This window comes from Labrus mixtus, chromosome 11, assembly GCF_963584025.1.
Source record: "Labrus mixtus chromosome 11, fLabMix1.1, whole genome shotgun sequence".
Classification (NCBI taxonomy): Eukaryota; Metazoa; Chordata; class Actinopteri; order Labriformes; family Labridae; genus Labrus; species Labrus mixtus.
Window position 1 is genome coordinate 678,121 of NC_083622.1, and position 18,012 is coordinate 696,132.

At 41.8% G+C, this 18,012-nt stretch overlaps 1 protein-coding gene and 1 pseudogene across 1 annotated transcript in view; both read left to right on the forward strand.

The window, feature by feature from the left end:
• The first annotated feature begins 4,382 nt into the window (after positions 1-4,382).
• On the forward strand, positions 4,383-6,346 carry LOC132983245 (uncharacterized; annotated as a pseudogene).
• A 10,497-nt stretch (positions 6,347-16,843) lies between these two features.
• LOC132983151 (atrial natriuretic peptide receptor 1-like) overlaps positions 16,844-18,012 on the forward strand; it is a 50,818-nt gene continuing 49,649 nt past the window's right edge. Inside the window, exon 1 of the mRNA XM_061049384.1 lies at positions 16,844-17,398. The gene's annotated coding sequence lies outside the window, so the exon portion shown is untranslated. The remainder of the gene's footprint in view (positions 17,399-18,012) is intronic.

Here is an 18,012-nt window from a genome sequence, read left to right on the forward strand (position 1 = left end):
AAAGCTTTCTCCAGAGTTTTAACTGATGCGAGGCTGACTACAGACTAGATGATTCTCAAGATGTGTAGAGAGTGAGATGATAAAGGTATCTTACTATCTGATCATTAAGGAAACATGTTGAAGTGCTGGCTTCTCTGACAACAATGCAGCAGCCAGTATGTCCTCCTTCTAACTTTAGATTCTGCTCCTGAATGCTCTGGATTTGTTTGGACCAGAGAAGGTAGGTGGTTTTAAGACACGCCCCCACACGGCCGTGTTGCAGCGATGGAAGCGGGTCAAGAGAAGTGGTTCAGATAGAAGTGATTGTACCCGACCTAAAAAGCCTCTGCATGTTTCTAATAAGCTCCACGAGCAGAAACGTGCTCAAACTAGGATCAATATTGGAGATGCTTTTTGAAAAATGGAGAGAGGATAGAAATGTGTGGCAGATGTAATACAGCAAAGGTTACTGTAGGTCAGTAGTTCAACTGATGGGTCACGAGCTACTAGAGCTGGGAAATGTCCACAACCTCACAATTCAATTCGATTTCAATTCTTTGGGTCACGATTCGATTTGATATTGATCAATATGCTTCGATATCGATTTAATAATACACACAGATGACAGGATTACCCAGATAACTCATCACAGTAGGCTACCTTCTGATATTTGTTAAAGACTTACGTGTGCATTTTTTTGTAAAGGTTTGGAACAAACTGACTCAGAAATGTATTTTATTGATTCATTATTCTTTAATTAACAAAGTACAGTATGATCTAAAGTGCCCTGAGCTGAATTCACAGCATCCACAGTGCCTCCTAGTGGAGAAGGGGTGTCATTACAACGAAAAAAAAAAATGATCTCAGGAATAACCTTAATCGATATTGAATTGGGAAAATAACAATTGTAATGCATCGATGAATCTTTTTTTTTTAACCAGCCCCAAAGAGGGCGATCCCAAGATGGCTCCAAAATGCCGTGGTAACCAGGGAAACAGGGTTGTGGACGGATCCTGGAGAAGGACAAACTAAATATCGCGTTCGTGTTTGGCTTTTTTGTGGAGAGCTGGGAGAGAATCAGAAGGGGTTCATACAGGGAGCAAAGCAAGCCCGAATAAGCAACTACACTTTAGAAAACAAGCCCACGACCCGCGACCCTCAACCCGCGTCTCGTGACGGACGGTATTTGCAAGCGACTTTACAGAAAAACAAGCCCAAAGTCGCTTATAACAAGCAGACTTGGCCACACTGGGGACGTTTCGTCTTTGTCCTTTATTACCGCTGTCACACAGGAAGTGACAATTCTTTCAACCAATCAACAGACTGCAGTGTGTCTAACTCCGCCCTTTAGGGTCGGATCAGTACGCTTGGCAACCCAACAGAAGGGTACCAAAAAAGTTGGATGGCACACATTGGCTATTTTAGCCAAAACTTTTGACAGTGGAAATGCCATAAAATGCGTACTGCACCAGAACTGAATCAGACCGCCTGGTGGAAACGGTGTGTATTGTGATTCTGTTGAAGTACACCTAGAATTGACAAATATTCTTGTTGTAGTGCGGATTCTGTTGCTTCATCCGCCACTTCTGCGTCGTTTTTTTTAACGTCTAGTCTTGCATTAGGAAACGAGGGCTTGCCCTCAATGATTTCTCGAGAAGAAAATAAAGGTAAAATTAAAGTTTTCATGGGTGCAGATGTGAAAACAGCTGGAGTAAAGTTTGATATTAGATGGGAAGCTAAAGTTGGGTAGCATCTGCTCGTGTCATGTCAATGGAGAAAGAAAGACTTCTATGGCTGATAATAGTGGGAGCCACTCAACACAATGATGCACTTGTGGTCCGTGTTGGAACAAACGTTTGAAAGCTTCACCTGGTTCAGTGACTTGAGTTCCAGCTCCTGAGGGACCCCGCTGGCTGCAGGTTGGACTTGGAAGCTTTTCAGCTCGAGGCCTTCTCTGTCATTCTCATTCACTAGAGTCTCTCCCAGCAGCAGCCTGTACATCACCTGGCGTATCGGCCTGGAGGTCAGGTGAGCACTGGGAAAGTCTGCCCTTCCCACTGGACAGCTGAGGTTAATGCTACTGAACAATAGAACATGAAGGACATTTGAATTCAGCTGTGCCCAACCTGCCATCTCCTGGAGGACAGGACAAAACAACATTCAACCAGGTGTGTCAACATGTTCTTCATATTATACTGAAAGGTCTGAGATGGTTGAGTGTTTGTGTCGTACATTTTAGCAGATTTGAAATATTATCTTTGTTTATTAATATTAATAATATATAACTGATGAAGGTGCATCTTTGAACTGGTTTAACTTTGAGAGTCCAAAGGAAGGACTTTGGCTGACTGACAGTCTGAGCCTGAGAAAAGGAAAATGCACTTAAATAATAAAAAAATAATAATTAAGTATTTAATTACATTCTTCCCCTTCAGGGAATGGAGGGGCAACCCCATCGATGAAGAACCTCTTCAAGGAGCTTGGAGGAAGCTGGTACTCCTGCATCCCTAGGTTTAAGCTATCCATCACCTCTGCCTTTGTCTCCTCACTCAGCTCTCTCAGCAGTCCTAGTGCTGCCTCAAAGGCCTCCTTAGGTTGCTTGAAGTCCTTCAGCCAGCAGAGCAGCCCCTTCAGGTGCTGTGGTGATTTCCCGTTGACTGCTGGAGCGAACTCAGCCCATCTAATAGATGCATTCAACCTTTGCAGCTTCACATAGTCATTTCCAGCCAAGGCAGAAAATGCTGGCAGAAGCTGGGGCTCTATGTCAAAGACTTTGCAGAATCTGGAGGAGTAGTAGATTTTAGAAGGGATGTAGCTCTGTGAGCAGCTAACATAATGCAGCTAACATTATGCAGCTAACGTTATGCAGCTAACATAATGCAGCTAACGCCATGGAGCTAATGCAGTTCAGCCAACCAAACCCCGCCAATGGAGCTCAGCTTTGGATGTCCCTGAAAAATCCCAGTTAGAAATGATTCTTTGGTTGAACTTGCTGGTTATGATTTATTTAGTGTATATGACTAAACTTTCCATCATTTTACTGTCAGTTCCAGGAATCTGACCCCATGAACAGACCTCTCATCGTGCCTCCATCACAGCCTCAGCTAACCTTAAGATCTTACTATAACCACCCTCCATCACACCTTCTTATTGCTGTTACCTTTTTATTTTATTTTTTTTAGCTCTTTTAGTTTCTTACATCTTTTTAAATCTTTGGTCCTCTTGGTCTCAGCTCGTGTTGTTGGGTTCTTGTGTTTCCTGGGTTCTTATGATGGTTCTTGTGTTTCCTGGGTTCTTATGATGGTTCTTGTGATGGTCGGGTTATATATGTTTGTTGGGTATCGTGCACTTTGGGTTCTTTTCTGTTGAATTGTATTTAATTATTTTTAGTATTTTGCATCTGTTATATTCTTACTGTTGTTAATGTTCTTCTGTGTTTGGTTTAGTTTGTTCTTGTTTTTGCTGTTTGTCAAAGCACTTTGTAAACCTGTGTTTTTAAAAGGTGCTATATAAATAAAGTTATTATTATTATTATTATTATTATTATTTTAAATTGTGTTTCAGTAATGAAATAAAACAAGTATATGAAATAAATGAGACTAAAAGCTGGTCATGTTTTAATTCCATGTATTCCTCTTTTCAATATTTTGATCTCACTCTTGTCCGTCAAAAATTGGAACATATGCTTCTCTGCTAAAGCTGAGACCTAAAAAAAAGTACCATGTGTCTTTGAAATGCCTTAAAGGTGCATTATGGAGTTCTGGTAGAGAAATGTGAAAGTTGGAGAAATGTACAGATTTGATGGTATATGTTCATAACTCTATACACAAACTGTCCTCAGAGGAAAATTTGGTCCCTGGATGGTGGGCCCGCAACAGTGAAACTAACTCTCCTGGTGGTTTTTTAGCTCCAAAAAGTGTTCAGGGACCCATTTTTAATTTGTGTAAAGTTTCCTTCCAGAGCCCGTGGAATGCTGCTGCCGGGATGCAATCCAGGACTCAATCAACCCCAGATGGGTCGCCTGGGTGAGGGGGTCTAATGTTGAAAAACCCGAAATCCCCAATGACCTCAGGAACATCACTGATGATGCTCCTAGAGATGTATCTTGCAAACTAAATTACTGGGTTAACCAGTGACGTCTGGGAATAGACCAGATGACAACCAGGAAAGAATGGTGACTACTGGAGAATCAGTTGACAGCACGGAAAGACGGCAAACTGGGCAAGTTGGGCTAGCACCCTAGCTTGCACCTTCCGTGAGGAAGAAACCAATCCAAGCTACATGCAAACCTTCTGAAACATACCCCCAAGGGATCCCGAGAGGGGGGGGGGGGATGAGACAGAACAGACCTAAGGATTTTGACCCATACAAATGGCCAGACTACGATGAATGCAAGATGCATCTGAGGCGAAGAGTGCAAGAATCTGTGCGGCCTTAAAATCCATCAGGCCAGAATGAAGTGCATGGACAAGGAGAAACAGGCGCAATGCACAGGATTAGTTCCTGGTGAGACGCAAGAGGAGCACGGCCAGGACTCACCCCACAGAGCCCAGCACCTCCAAGCGCCTGTACCCCAGACTCCATGCAAAGTACTTTGACAGTGGATCAGTTGGCCTAAAGCAACAAAGAAGATTCAGTGGCAATAGTTCGACGTAGATGTGTGCGAAATCCTATAAACAACATCTAAGGGCGACGCTGACAGACGGCTGCACACAATGACAACCATAATTGTCAGCTATGCGACTGAGAGATTTGGCCACACTGAAACACAGAATAGCAAGAAACCCTACAGCAAGAACCGCAGGGACACTAAAATACAACAGTTTCGGAAAGAGCTGAGAACTCTCAAGAAACAGCTGGTAGAGGATCGCTTTCCACTAGCACAGTTGTAAGAAATCCTCAGGAACAAGCTCACAACAATTCACAGAGCAGAGTTGCACAGAAGACGAGGGAAGGAAAGGACGAAGAAGCGAACATCCTTTGTTGCCAATCCCCTTGGCTTTACCAGGAAATTGCAGGAGAGGCCACCTTGAGTGCTCAGTAGATGATGTCAACACCTACCTTCGCGACACCTTGAGTGACCCAGCAAGAGAGCAGGAACTTGGCCGTAAGCCCAGTTTATCAGGGCTATTAGTTTGACATAAAGGAACCAAGCTGGAGAGAGGTCCAGGAAGTTGCAAGATAAGCCTCTGCCCCTGGGCCTAGCGGGGTTCCGTACAACGTGTACAAACGCTGTCCGAGACTCCTCCAGCTACTGTGGAAGATTCTGAGAGTGACTGGCAGAGAGTGGAGATGTTTGGATCCTCAAGGAGGGGAACTCCAAACACATTGACCAGTTTAGGACCATCTTACTACTCAACACGGAAGGCCAGATATTTTTCAGCATCTTGTCCCGGCGGCTGCTTGGAGCATACAGGGGCTGTCACACAGCTTCTGAGAGAAGCAAAGGAAGGCAAGGGTGACCTGGCGGCCCTGTGGTTGGACCTTGCCAGTGCCTATGGGTCCATTCCACACAAGCTGGTGGAAGAGTCTCTCCGTAGACACCATGTCCCCAGTAAGATCAACAACCTCATTCTGGATTACTACAACAACTTCCGGTTGAGAGTTTCTTCTGGGTCTTCAACATCAGAGTGGCACAGGCTTGAGAAGGGAATCATCCCTGGCTGCACCTTAGTCATCCTTTTTGCCCCTAGCCATGAATATGGTCATTAAGTCTGCGGAGGTGGAGTGTCGAGGACCCCTGACAAAGACCGGTGTGCACCAGCCACTGATCAGAGCCTAAATGGACGATCTTGCAACATCATCTGTCCCTGGCAGCAGGTGGATCTTACAAGGACTCCAGAGGCTCATATCATTGGCAAGGATGCGCTTCAAACCATCAAAGTCAAGGTCCCTTGAATTGAAGAAAGGGAGAGTTGTGGACAAGTTCTGCTTCACAATTTCAGAGACTATCATTCCAACTCTGTCAGAAAAGCCAGTGAAGAACCTGGGAAAACTATTTGACTGCAGAATGAAAGACACAGCTGCTATCCACAAAACCTACGGTGACCTTGGAGCCTGGCTAACATAGATTGACAAGTCTGGGTTGCCTGGTCAGTTCAAGGCTTGGATGTATCAGCATGCCATTCTGCCCAGTTTTGTGGCCCCTGCTAATGTATGATGTCCCCTTGACAACCATTGAAGCTCTGGAGAAGAAGATCAGCAGCTACCTGCGTAGGCTTGCCAAGGAGCTTAAGCAGTGCAGCTCTATACGGGTCCACCAACAACTTACAGCTACCTTTCAGAAGAGTTTGTGGTGACACGGACAATAGAGGTCATGCAGTACAGAGACTCCAAGGACCCCAAAGTAGTAGCAGCAGGCATTTAGCTGTCAGGGATTTACAGGTGGCAGAGGCCTGGCTAAGGCAGAAAGCTCTTGTTGGGACAGTGGCAACAGGGCGAGCAGGCCCACTCACTCCTTCTGCAGCAACATGTGTGCCTAAAGACAGATACCAGATCTCAATAGGTCAGTTTTACAAAATCAATACAGAGAATAGTTTCTAAATATTTTTATTCATAACATGTATTTTACAAAGTCAGCAATTGTTATCAGAAGTGTTGCGACACCTGTGTGATTCATTATACTTGCTTTGGAGTATATCAAATTATTCTCATTTAGGACAAAGCACTGCAAAAAGGCTTACATTTATTTTGTTATATTCATTTTTCAGGTCCTACAGACACCTGGCATACCCCAAATGTGTGCAGTGGTGCTGGGAATACCTGGGCCAGCACATCAGGGTGGTCATCCCGTCTTGTGTTGTCACCCGCATCAGACGAGACAGAAATACAACACTGTCAGAGATAGCTTCTTTTTTTTTTTATCAGGGAGGGGCTTCAATTAATACCCTTTTTAAGCTGTAAAACATACTCCACTCCGTTTCCCAGTTTAAATTATAAACTACAATTGATTTTGAACAGTCTGTGATTGATCAGGAGTATTTCATAAGAACCATCAAAAATAAAAACAGCAAAATTAATAAGCACAGTTGGGAAGAGACACTAAACGCCTCATCACCAATAGACCTTGGCCTGCTGGAGTTGGTGCTGTGCAGCTTGAAGGACAAATTGTCTCAGACGCCGTCGTCCATGTGAAGATTGCAACCAGGCAGTGCACAGCAGTCTGAAGTGTATTCACTTGGGGTGACAGGAACTTACTGCCTGCAAAAAAAAGTATGTCAATGTAGTCTTCAGTGTACAGATAAATTACAGATAAATAACACGATTTTCCATAGATTAATAATGATGCCAGTCATATTTCTAAAAACAAATGACCTGAAGTAGGATGACTCTTCAGTGGGCAGTGAAGTCCCCATGTATAAGAGTATCTGAGTTGAGACTCTTTTGACTGGGGTGGAGCTCGCCCTTGGACCATCAGGGATTGCCAGAGCCTCAGGAACAGCCATGTACGTGCCAGTCTCACATGACACACTGCTGTTAGGAGTCCGAGCCTGAGGAGCTGTGCACAGAGAGAGGGGTTCTAGATTAAACTTTTTACAAATGAGCAGCAAACTGATCACCTCTGGTCAGTTTAGGCTGAAACAGAACATATGCTATATCACCATTCTACTTTATCCCAGCTAGTGTTTGGATAATATTCGTGCTTATTAACAGGATTATTAACACTTAGAGTATTAACAGCAGCTCATACCCACTTCAACCTTTTTTACACTTCAATAGACAACAAATATAAAGTTCAAAAGTTGCCTACGATCACTTTATGGTTTTATTTAACAGAGCAGTGAGGGACCGGTGACGAGCGGATCTGCGGAGCTATGAGAGCACTTTAGCTATATTTTTAAAAAAAAAAGTACATAAGAAGAAAAGCCTGATATACTGTTTAGTAAATAAACCTTGTGGTGAGCAGTTTTAATTTGTGAGCAAAGGAGCTGGGCAGCGCGTCTCTAGTTGAACTTCAATTTATTTGATTACGTCTAGACCTCTCACAAAGATGTGCAAAGATGAAAAACGACCTGCTGTGACTCGTATCACCCTGCACAAAGTATGATAAACATGTTACGGACAATTATAGTAAACAAACGTATCCCTTAAAACCGGGGAAACATAAGTGTAAACTTTCTCACGAGCTGATGTGTGCATTGTGCTCACATCCCTGGTACAGGCTAATGTTACCAGCCAAGCATATTAACCAGCTCTCCTGAAAAACGTTACAGCACGGCCTAATTATTGCAATATTCATCACTTTACCAGCTTATCGACAGAATCCATAGGACCGCAGGATAACGTTAGGCAGTGGGAAAAGAGCGAACATGAAGACACCGCAGCAACGGGACACAACAGCGTTAGTGCTGTTAGCGATAGCTGTTTAGCTAACGGCTAACCATAACCGCCAATATGTCTAAGTTCGGTCTTTTCCCGAAGCCTAACAGTTACCTTCAGCCTTTAAAACCTCCTAAATAACCTTCATGTCCTTCTGTCACCGACCTGGGGGGAGACATACACAGGTCAGCCGCCGAACAGTGAGCGTCTCACACACACCCAGCTCCAGACTTCAACCCCGGTATGTCCACTTTCTGTGTGCTGAGGACTCGCTGCGTCTTCCCCGGCCTGCCCGCCGCCATGCACAAACACTACAGCCTGGACGTCTCCTCTCCGCTGCTGCGCACCGAGAGCTGGTTACCTTTGTTTACAAACGTCAAAGGTTTGTCATGGCGACAGCAGACGTTACAATCACCGAGAGGAAACGTAGCTGACCTGGCGAATGCCTGAATGATTAAGGTTATAATTTAACTGATTCCAAGTCGGAACTCATATCTACTGCGGTAAATATGGTTGTATAAGTGAGCACTACATCCCAGCCACCTAAGAAAAATAGAATCCATGTTCACGATCGCGCCGAGCTGGATTCGATCTCACTAAAACAAAATTAACCCCTAATCACCTGCGTCCTGCCTTACAGCGTGCGCCACCTGAACAGTGGCATTTCATCAAATCCATTACGTATTTGTTCATGATGTCAGCCTCCTGGTCACATTTTAGTTTGGATGCTTCTACAACAACTGGTTACCTCGGTTTATCTTCAAATACCCGCACATGTAAAGGTTTTTTCTCGAGGCTACGGCCTTATGGACCACAACATAACAGACTCCTACACCACTACCCATTTTGACAAATAAATACTTTGAAACAGTGACGATGTATTCCAAAATAACTGCAAACACTGAGCCTGTTTGATTCACATGACAGGAGACTGCTGGGTTGATCGTAGAAAAGCTACCTGAACATTTCTATTGCCATGCTTTTCAAATGTAAATGTCCACGGCCACTTCTGATTGTATAAGTGGGCACTATACACGCCACTTGGGAGAAAATAAAATAAAATGTATGCATGATCGCGTCGAGTTGGATTACTGGTTGTTATGAGAGGGTTAAAAGGTCAAAGGTCGTGTTGAAGTGTCACAGATTTCAAAGCAGAGAAGATTTTGTTTGAAAAGTTTCCTTTTAATTACTAAATTAGTCGGTGAGCTTTTTAAACTGAAGACAGAACAAAGGAAACAGAAACATCTCTTCACGTCATCACAAACATATTTACAGAATGTTCATCCAGAATCAAAGAGAGAGACGACCACTTCCTCTTCTTTCCTCATGAAGGAGTGAACATGAACGTTAATCTGACAATCTATACACCACTCACACATTCATAAAAAACAGAATCATGTAGAAAAGAGTTAGAAAACAAAGTGATATGTAACTGAAGAAGACCGAGTCGTTTCTTCTTCATCCTGCAGGCTTCATGTGATGAGCTGAGGAAACATTTCAAAACATCTCATTATTATACTGAAATAAAAACAGTCTAAACTTTGAATTCATCTCAGGAGATGAAGTGACACGTCTGTGTAAAGGACCAATCAGTGAGCTGTGTAGAGAAATGATAAAGGTATCTTACTATCTGATCATTAAGGAAACATGTTGAAGTGCTGGCTTCTCTGACAACAATGCAGCAGCCAGTATGTCCTCCTTCTAACTTTAGATTCTGCTCCTGAATGATCTGGATTTGTTTGGACCAGAGAAGGTAGACGGTTTTAAGACCCCCCCCCCACACGGCCGTTTTGGACGCCCCTCGGTTTGTCAGATATGAGAGCAGTTATCAGGTCAACAGGTGTTGCAGCGATGGAAGCGGTCAAGAGAAGTGGTTCAGATAGAAGTGATTGTACCCGACCTAAAAAGCCTCTGCATGTTTCTAATAAGCTCCACGAGCAGAAACGTGCTCAAACTAGGATCAATATTGGAGATGCTTTTGAAAAATGGAGAGAGGTTAGAACACAGAAAGGTTTACAGACCCATGCAGAGCTGGATAAACACTGAAGCTTCAGAGTCCACCACATGGTGACCTGTGTGAGCATGGACTCTAGAGAGGAGGGGGGGGGGGGGGGGGGGGTGTAAAGATGTATTAGCGGGGGAGTTTTAATACAATAAACGTGTGAATAAGTCATTATTTTTTTGTTGTTGTTTACTCTCTTAACGCAGCAGAGTAAAAAATATCTCCACAGGAAACCAAAGACAGAGGAGAGACATGAATGTTTCATCTGTTCGGACATGTTGTGTCACTCGGGGGAAACCTCGACAGATGATGATGACGATGTTGGAAAAATGTATCGTCAATAATTTATGTTCCTCTTGGTAGCTGGAGCTAAACCTGCAGGAAATGTTCAGATTTATTATTAAAATCACCTGAGATCTGGTTTTCTCTTCTGAACGGCTGGAACGATGTTATGTGACATGTTTAGTCAATTCTGGATAAATGAACGATACAGCGTCTCTTGAATCAGTGCTGGATTCATCTCTGTTCAGAATATGATCACAAATAACCTGATTTTTTAAAAAGAGAGAGCCGTGTCTGGGTTTGGTTTGTGTGTCTGCTATTTCATTAGGAAGTGGGAGTCTCTCTCCCCCCCCCTTCAGGTCCTTCTTCTCAATAATTCAACAGAAAAGGATCTGAATATTCAAAAAGCCTCGGGTCAGAGGAACACGTCTGCTGCTCCGACTGATTAACCTCTCGGCTGCTCTCCACATCATCTCTGTGAAAGGAAATCCACCTGGAGGTCAAAGTTGAGTTTTCTCTCAAACATCAAATTAAATGTCAACACAGTCAGATGATTCTGTGATTTATCCGACGTTTAACTTCATTCACTATCAGCAGACAAACAGCCTGACCCTGAGGTGTGGGGGTCACAGGGGGGTGGGAAACATTCCCACTCACTCACAATATATTTACTTGAATATTTCCTGCTGCATTCACACTTTGTCTCACCCCGACTCCAAAATCTTTTGTTTTTGGCATTTTGTGCATTCATTGGAGAGATAGGACAGTTGATAGAGTTGGAAATCAGGGAGAGAGGGAGAGAGAGAGAGAGAGAGAGAGAGAGGGAAATGACATGCAGGAAAGGAGCCACAGGATGGATTTGAACCTGGGCCGCTGGCTTGGAGGACTACAGCCTCCATACATGGGGCACGCGTACCTAACCACTGCGCCACCAGCACCCCTCCTTAAAAATTCTTAAGTTAGAAAAGTTTACATATCCAGACTGACATGTTTGATGCTTCTGTGGGAGGAAAGGGAACTCAGGTCAACAAAACTCAAACGGTCGTGGAGACTGCATCAGGAGAAATTAAACATTATAATGATGTGAAGAAGTCTCACACTGATGACTCCATTAACATCCAGAGATAATTAACTGTAACCACACCGGACTGCAGCAAACACACACACACACACACACACACACACACACACACACACACACACACACACACACAGGTCAGCGTCTAAATGTCACCTCATTAAAAAGAGCTTCAGTTAACGACACAGAGGAGAAAATCCCTCTTAAACCTTTTTGATCTTTAACATGGAACACTTTCATAAACGTTAATCTTCTTGTGTTGATCTTAATATGATTGATTGTCGCCATCATCATGTGGAAGAATGTAACTCAAGACATTTACTCCAGTAGGTGTATGCAGGTATAAATCTCTGGAACATTACCTGAATACTTTGTGTTTACACTTTGTGTTCATGAGGAAATAAAAAGCAGATCTGTTAACGAGGTTCTTCTCGATCCCAACTGAAGCGCTCAATTAGACCACTTAACATCCAGAGATAATTAACTGTAACCACACCGGACTGCAGCAAACACACACACACACACACACACACACACACACACACACACACACACACACACACACACACACACACACACAATGAAGCGTTCATTAGTCCAAAGTTCCCAGTTTGATTTAGCCTATAGGTTTGGGTTTGAAGCATGGGGGGATACTCATGTCTTTATGTAACATAGATGATGTTGTTATTAGTTTGTCGACTTTGCAGTTCAGACGATGTGAACGCCTGGAAATGTGCAGGAAAAGCAACCTGAGGGCTACTTTGCATTATTTGCACAGCAGTTTGTATACAATCTGATTCTTCTGGATTAAGCACATTCATTTTCAACTCTGGAGTCTTTGCACTTTCTGTTCTTTCTGTAGAAACTTTGATTTATCCATGGATCACTTTGTTTAAATACAAAGTACAGATGCATTGAAGTGGCACTTTATTGACAGATGTTTTCACATCAGCCATAAAAAAAGGAGTTGTTGTTTTTGCTTGAAATAATGTTCCCTAAAGAGCATTTATAATCATCTTTACTGACAGAATATAAAGAAGAAACAACATCAAGAAACACATAAAGAATGAATTTAATTTATAATTAAGAATGAACTCAAAATGTTTCCTTTTATTAAATATTTACAGGCGAGCTCCTTTCACACGTTGCTCTTGACAACAGCTTTTATTTAAACCTTCATTTTATTCCACAGTGTGCAGACTCAGTGTCACTCATGTGAAGTCATATAAATTACAGTTTTGTGAGTTGAGTGTTTTTTTCCATCTCTTCAGAAACTCTTCTATGTCCCCGTGTCAATCAAATATTTCATGCAGATAATCAGAGCTGTGAGTATTCAGAGTCAGACCGACCCTTCATGAGAGCCGACAGCAGCAGTTTTGAGATATTTCCCCATCGCCTCTAACACCCTGCATCCCTCCAACATCTCCTCCTGGAGTATGCAGGGACGTCATGGAGCGCCCTTCAGAGCAGAGCAGGGATCAGAGCTGATGGCTAATGGCTCCTGAGTGGAGGTGTAGTGTTTACATGGAGGATGTATAGGTGACAACTACGCCCACGCCGTGTTGAGCTAATGGCTTCCCTCAGCAGCTCAACACCCACCGGATCCTTTCCTTACAATGCGCGGCTCCTGTCAGATAAATACAGGCTGTCAGCTGCACAGGGGAAATGTAGAGTTTCATATCAGGGCTGCTGTGGATGTAAGTATTTTATTTCAGCTTGCAGTTAAATCCCATGTGCAGACAACACTGCATTTATCACAGTGTAAAGATTTTATTATTTACCATACACACACTGTTCTGCAGCATACAAAAAAACAAGCATGGATTCATCCTAATGCACTTTTTATATTTCTTTTTTTTTTTGCAGTTGCAATTAGTTTAGTTAAGTTTAGTTTATTTGCACATTTTTTGAATTTTCTTATCTCAATCTCTTACCTCACCTTAAGGGATTAAACAAAGTTAAAATAAAATACAGTAAGAATAACAAAGTAAGAATATTTACTATCACAAATAAAATGTACCCAATTGAAAATTACATACAAACATTGAAAACATAAAAATAGAGCAAAACAGGACAGGAATTAACATCTTCATTCAGAACCAATGAGCCTCAAGCTGAGAGTCAAAGACAGGATGTACTGTGAGACAAAACAAATACACCAGTTTAGCTTAAAAAAATATATATCTCCAGATTGATCCTCTGATGAAAAGCTCCAGAGCATGTCATTCCCCTTTTGTCCACCAGATGTCCTCAGAGGTTTCTGTCCTTTGCCACACACCTCCTCCTTCCTGCTTCTAACTTCTCACCTGTGATAGGCCGATCACTGTGCTGCAGATTGTCAGGGTTGATGGATGCTAATGTCCTCAGCAATCCCTGTCAGTGTTCAGGTGCTGCACCTGCACCTGCATGTTTCATCCTGTTCACCTGTTTCCAGTCTGAAACTGAATTCCTTCCATGAGCTTGTTGAGTTTTCTGGTTCCTTTCCTCTGTTTCTTATCCTCGACTTATGACATTTAATGTTTGGACTATTTACATTTTTTTTAATAGAGGATTCTTCAGGGTGTTCAAGTGGGTGTTCTAGCTATCATTCAGATCAGTGGTTCTCAACTGGTGGGTCGGGACCCAAAAGTGGATCCAGGAGCCTTTTTTTGTGGGTCAAAAATGTTCGCCTGGAGGAAAAATGCAGTCAAAAAGTCTATAAAGTGATTTTTCAACAAGTTTGTTTCATTCAGTTTCTTTGTTCTAACATGCTTTGTCCTGTCTGAGGTCCAAACTGCAACATCTTTCTTGAAATAAATCTGATTGATTGAAAAATCTAAGAAATTTGGGTGGTGATTTTAGTCCTGAGGCTTGACTAGATGGGACACATTGATTTAGATGTATCGTCCTTTAGTGAGTTCAGGTTAACATTAAGCAGCTTTGAAAATCCAATATTTGATTCAAGACACTGATTTATTTTTTTCCTTAAACTCTTTATATGTGATGTTTTGATCCAGCAGATGTCGCCCTTGAGCACCAGCATGAAACCAAAACAACTGGCGCTGCATTGTTGTGTTAGCATGCTAATGCTAGTGATCTTTATTCTGCTCGTATCTTCACACTGCATGTAAATTTACCTGAAATGAGCGTGATCTAGAAACACAGTTAAGCAGTGAGTACAGTATGTTATTCTTCTTTTCTCTAGTCCCTCAATTAAACAACTTTTATACGTGAGGGGAGGAGTCAGCCGGCCGTCCGGGCGATGTAAACAAACTGAAGATAGGACTCTGAAAACTCTGAAAACATCAGAGACAGTGGGACTCGGGTGTTACACCCATTGTAGACAGTCATGACTCACAGAGTTATTTTCAGAGGATATACTTGATTTATATATTTAAGTGTGAAAAAATCACATATTAAGACTTTAAGGATCTAACAGAAGTTCTAGGGGTTCTTTAAAGTCTCAATTGCTCTTTTGAGTACGTGCAATTCTTGAGGTGATTTGTAAGGGTCCATTTTTACAAGTTTTTTACAAGATTTATAATTGTTCTTCTGTAGGTGTCCAGTATGAGGTTCTGGTGGTCACTGGTCCGGTAGTGGTTTTTATGGTCAGTGAAAAGCCTTTTGGTAATTTAGTGGTCCAATCGGTGGTTATTTTAAGTCCATGGGTAAACAGTTTGGCTCTTTACGTTGCTGTATTTTTTCATGATCAGTTTCTAATTGGAAAGAACTCTTGAACATTTTGGCAAATATGGATTCTTGCAAAGGGTTAACTGAGGAGATTGTTTTTACTGCCAGTAGATTATTGACCTGATATGATTGTGTTTGTGAAAAAGTGTTTCCTGAACATATTGTGAGATTACTACAGTCCTGAATTAAACCATAAACTATTAAGATATTCAGTTTGTATCACAGCCACGGTGTAGTTTGGAGCAGCGCTGTTCTTCCTGTTGTCCTTCCTCTTTTTACTGTGTGTTGGTATTTCCTTTTTAATTGATCTGTGAGATGCTTGTAAAGGCAACAGCCATGATGGGAATGAGATAATCCTTGAGCTGCACCGACGGAAGATAACCTATGCAGCAATAAAATGTAATGGCAGGAAAAACATGATGGGGGCAAAGGGAGCTCAGCAGGACTCAATTTGAAACACACTGTTACAGCTGTTATATAAACTGAATATTAAGACCGACTACTTTATGGGACTCCAGGAGCTGTGATGACAACACTAAAGAAACATAAATAACATGTTATGTGCAATATTGCATATTAATGTGGCCATTAAAGAGGTTTCTGTATACTCTTGGCACTTTTTCATAGTTGTGATAACACTGTGTTGAGATTGTGAGGCATATTTGTGTAATACTTTGTTGCACTATTTTGCACTTTGCTGACAGAATAACTTTGTGGTCCTACTAACAGTTACTTCTGCATTTTGTGCATATGTGTTTTAAAAAGGACAAATGTGTAATGTGATGGCCCAAAAGCTGTGTTGGTGGCCATAAAGTTAATGGTTATTTACATTTATACAATAAAGTATTAAAAAAAAAACATCAGATTTTTTTTTTTTTTCATATTTTCAGCCAACTTAAAATAGTAATTTTAGTTATATTAAACAAACTAAACTTTCATTGTAAGGTTACTACAAAAAGTAATTTTCATGAAACCATAATATTAGGTTAGAAAGGAGCAGTGTTTTACTTTTGGGTTATGCAAATTATTGAGATGGAAAAACTGAAAACTTTAAGTTGGCTTGCCTTAATTTTAAATTGGATTAATGCAAACCGCTGATTTGAGAACAATTAAATTATTAAGTACATTTGACTTAATCAATTGTGTTAATTGAATTTATTAACTTAATTTCAAAGAACTTAATTCATTTAGGTGTTACCAATTGAAACAATTCAATTCAGTTGGTCCAACTATTTGAAGACATATGGACTCATGAGATTGGCTAATGATTATTGTTTTAAGCTTTATGCATTTCATATTTTGAATATACATCACTTTGCAAAAACACAAAAACAAAACAATATTCTCATTCTGAAACGGTGTCTCTCTTTTCCTTCTCTTTGCACCTCTCTCCTCCCTCTTTCTTTTTTCCTCTCTCACTTTCCTTCCTTCCTTCCTTCCTTCCTTCCTCCCCCGTTGACGTCCCCCCTCCTCTCTGTGCTCTCCGCCCAGACACACACCGCTGGCTGCTGGCATTCAGTCCGGTCTGATCAGTGCAACAGCCGGCAGGACTAACCGGAGCAGCAATCACGGTTCAGCTCTGATTTACCTGCGGATGAATCATTTACAACAAAGTGAACCGGGTGCAAGCGAGCATTCACCTGCAGGACTATAGGAAGCAAACCAGAAGCTCTACCAAATTATTTAAAAGACGGACTTTACCTGCAGGATTTAAACGCCTCATTTAATCTGAATTGGAATGACTGAGCACCTTGGAGAACCGCGGAAGTTGAAATATCCCTAAAGGCGGATGCATATGATTTTTCAAACAGTTTTAACGCCATTTTTTGCGTTTTTAAACCTATTTTGAAACACTTGAAGGTTGGACAAATGACACTGGTGCTTAGCCTACAGAAAACGTGAGCATGTAACGTTAATTTGAAAGTTTACTACAATATTTAACGGCGGATTTAAATCCTGAGATTGGCATATTTTTTTTGCCAAACTTTTAAACTTTTATCTTCAGATTTCCGTCAGCAGTCTTCCCTTAAAGACTGCCGTGAAGAAGAGATCTACACAACGACTGAAAAGTATTTTCCCCCCCTCGATAACACGAGTTTTATGGACATTTTTATTGTTTCCATTGGAGTAAAAAGCGGATTTTAATATTTAACGGTTGTTGCCATAGTGACGGGCATGTTTTCGCGGGCATGGGTTCGCGTTTAGTTGGTGTACCATCACCAGTCACCACATCTACGTTTAAAACTCAATAAAAAAAACTTAAAATCGCCATGAAGAGGAAACAAGACACCCGCTGAGGTAGGCTACAGGAGAAACAATCGATTTTATTTCACTTTTAGTGGATTTATTGATCAACATTTGAGAGGATAATCGACGTTTTGCCCGCTGAGGGTCTCCGTCTGTCTGGAGGGAATTGATGCTTTTAACGCATCATAACATTAGTCTTATTGTATGGAGGCTTATTAGTGCTGACAGTTTTTTGGCTACTGCATGGTTATTTTATGTTAGGAGGGGAAGAGGGCAAGTGATGAGAAATAAACAATAAAATGAGGAAGTTTTTTTCCTCCATTAAAGGCTTTTTATGTGATTTTCCTTTAAGTATCTCCTCTGAAAATAACTCTGTGAGTCATGACTGTCTACAATGGGTGTAACACCCGAGTCCCACTGTCTGCGATGTTTTCAG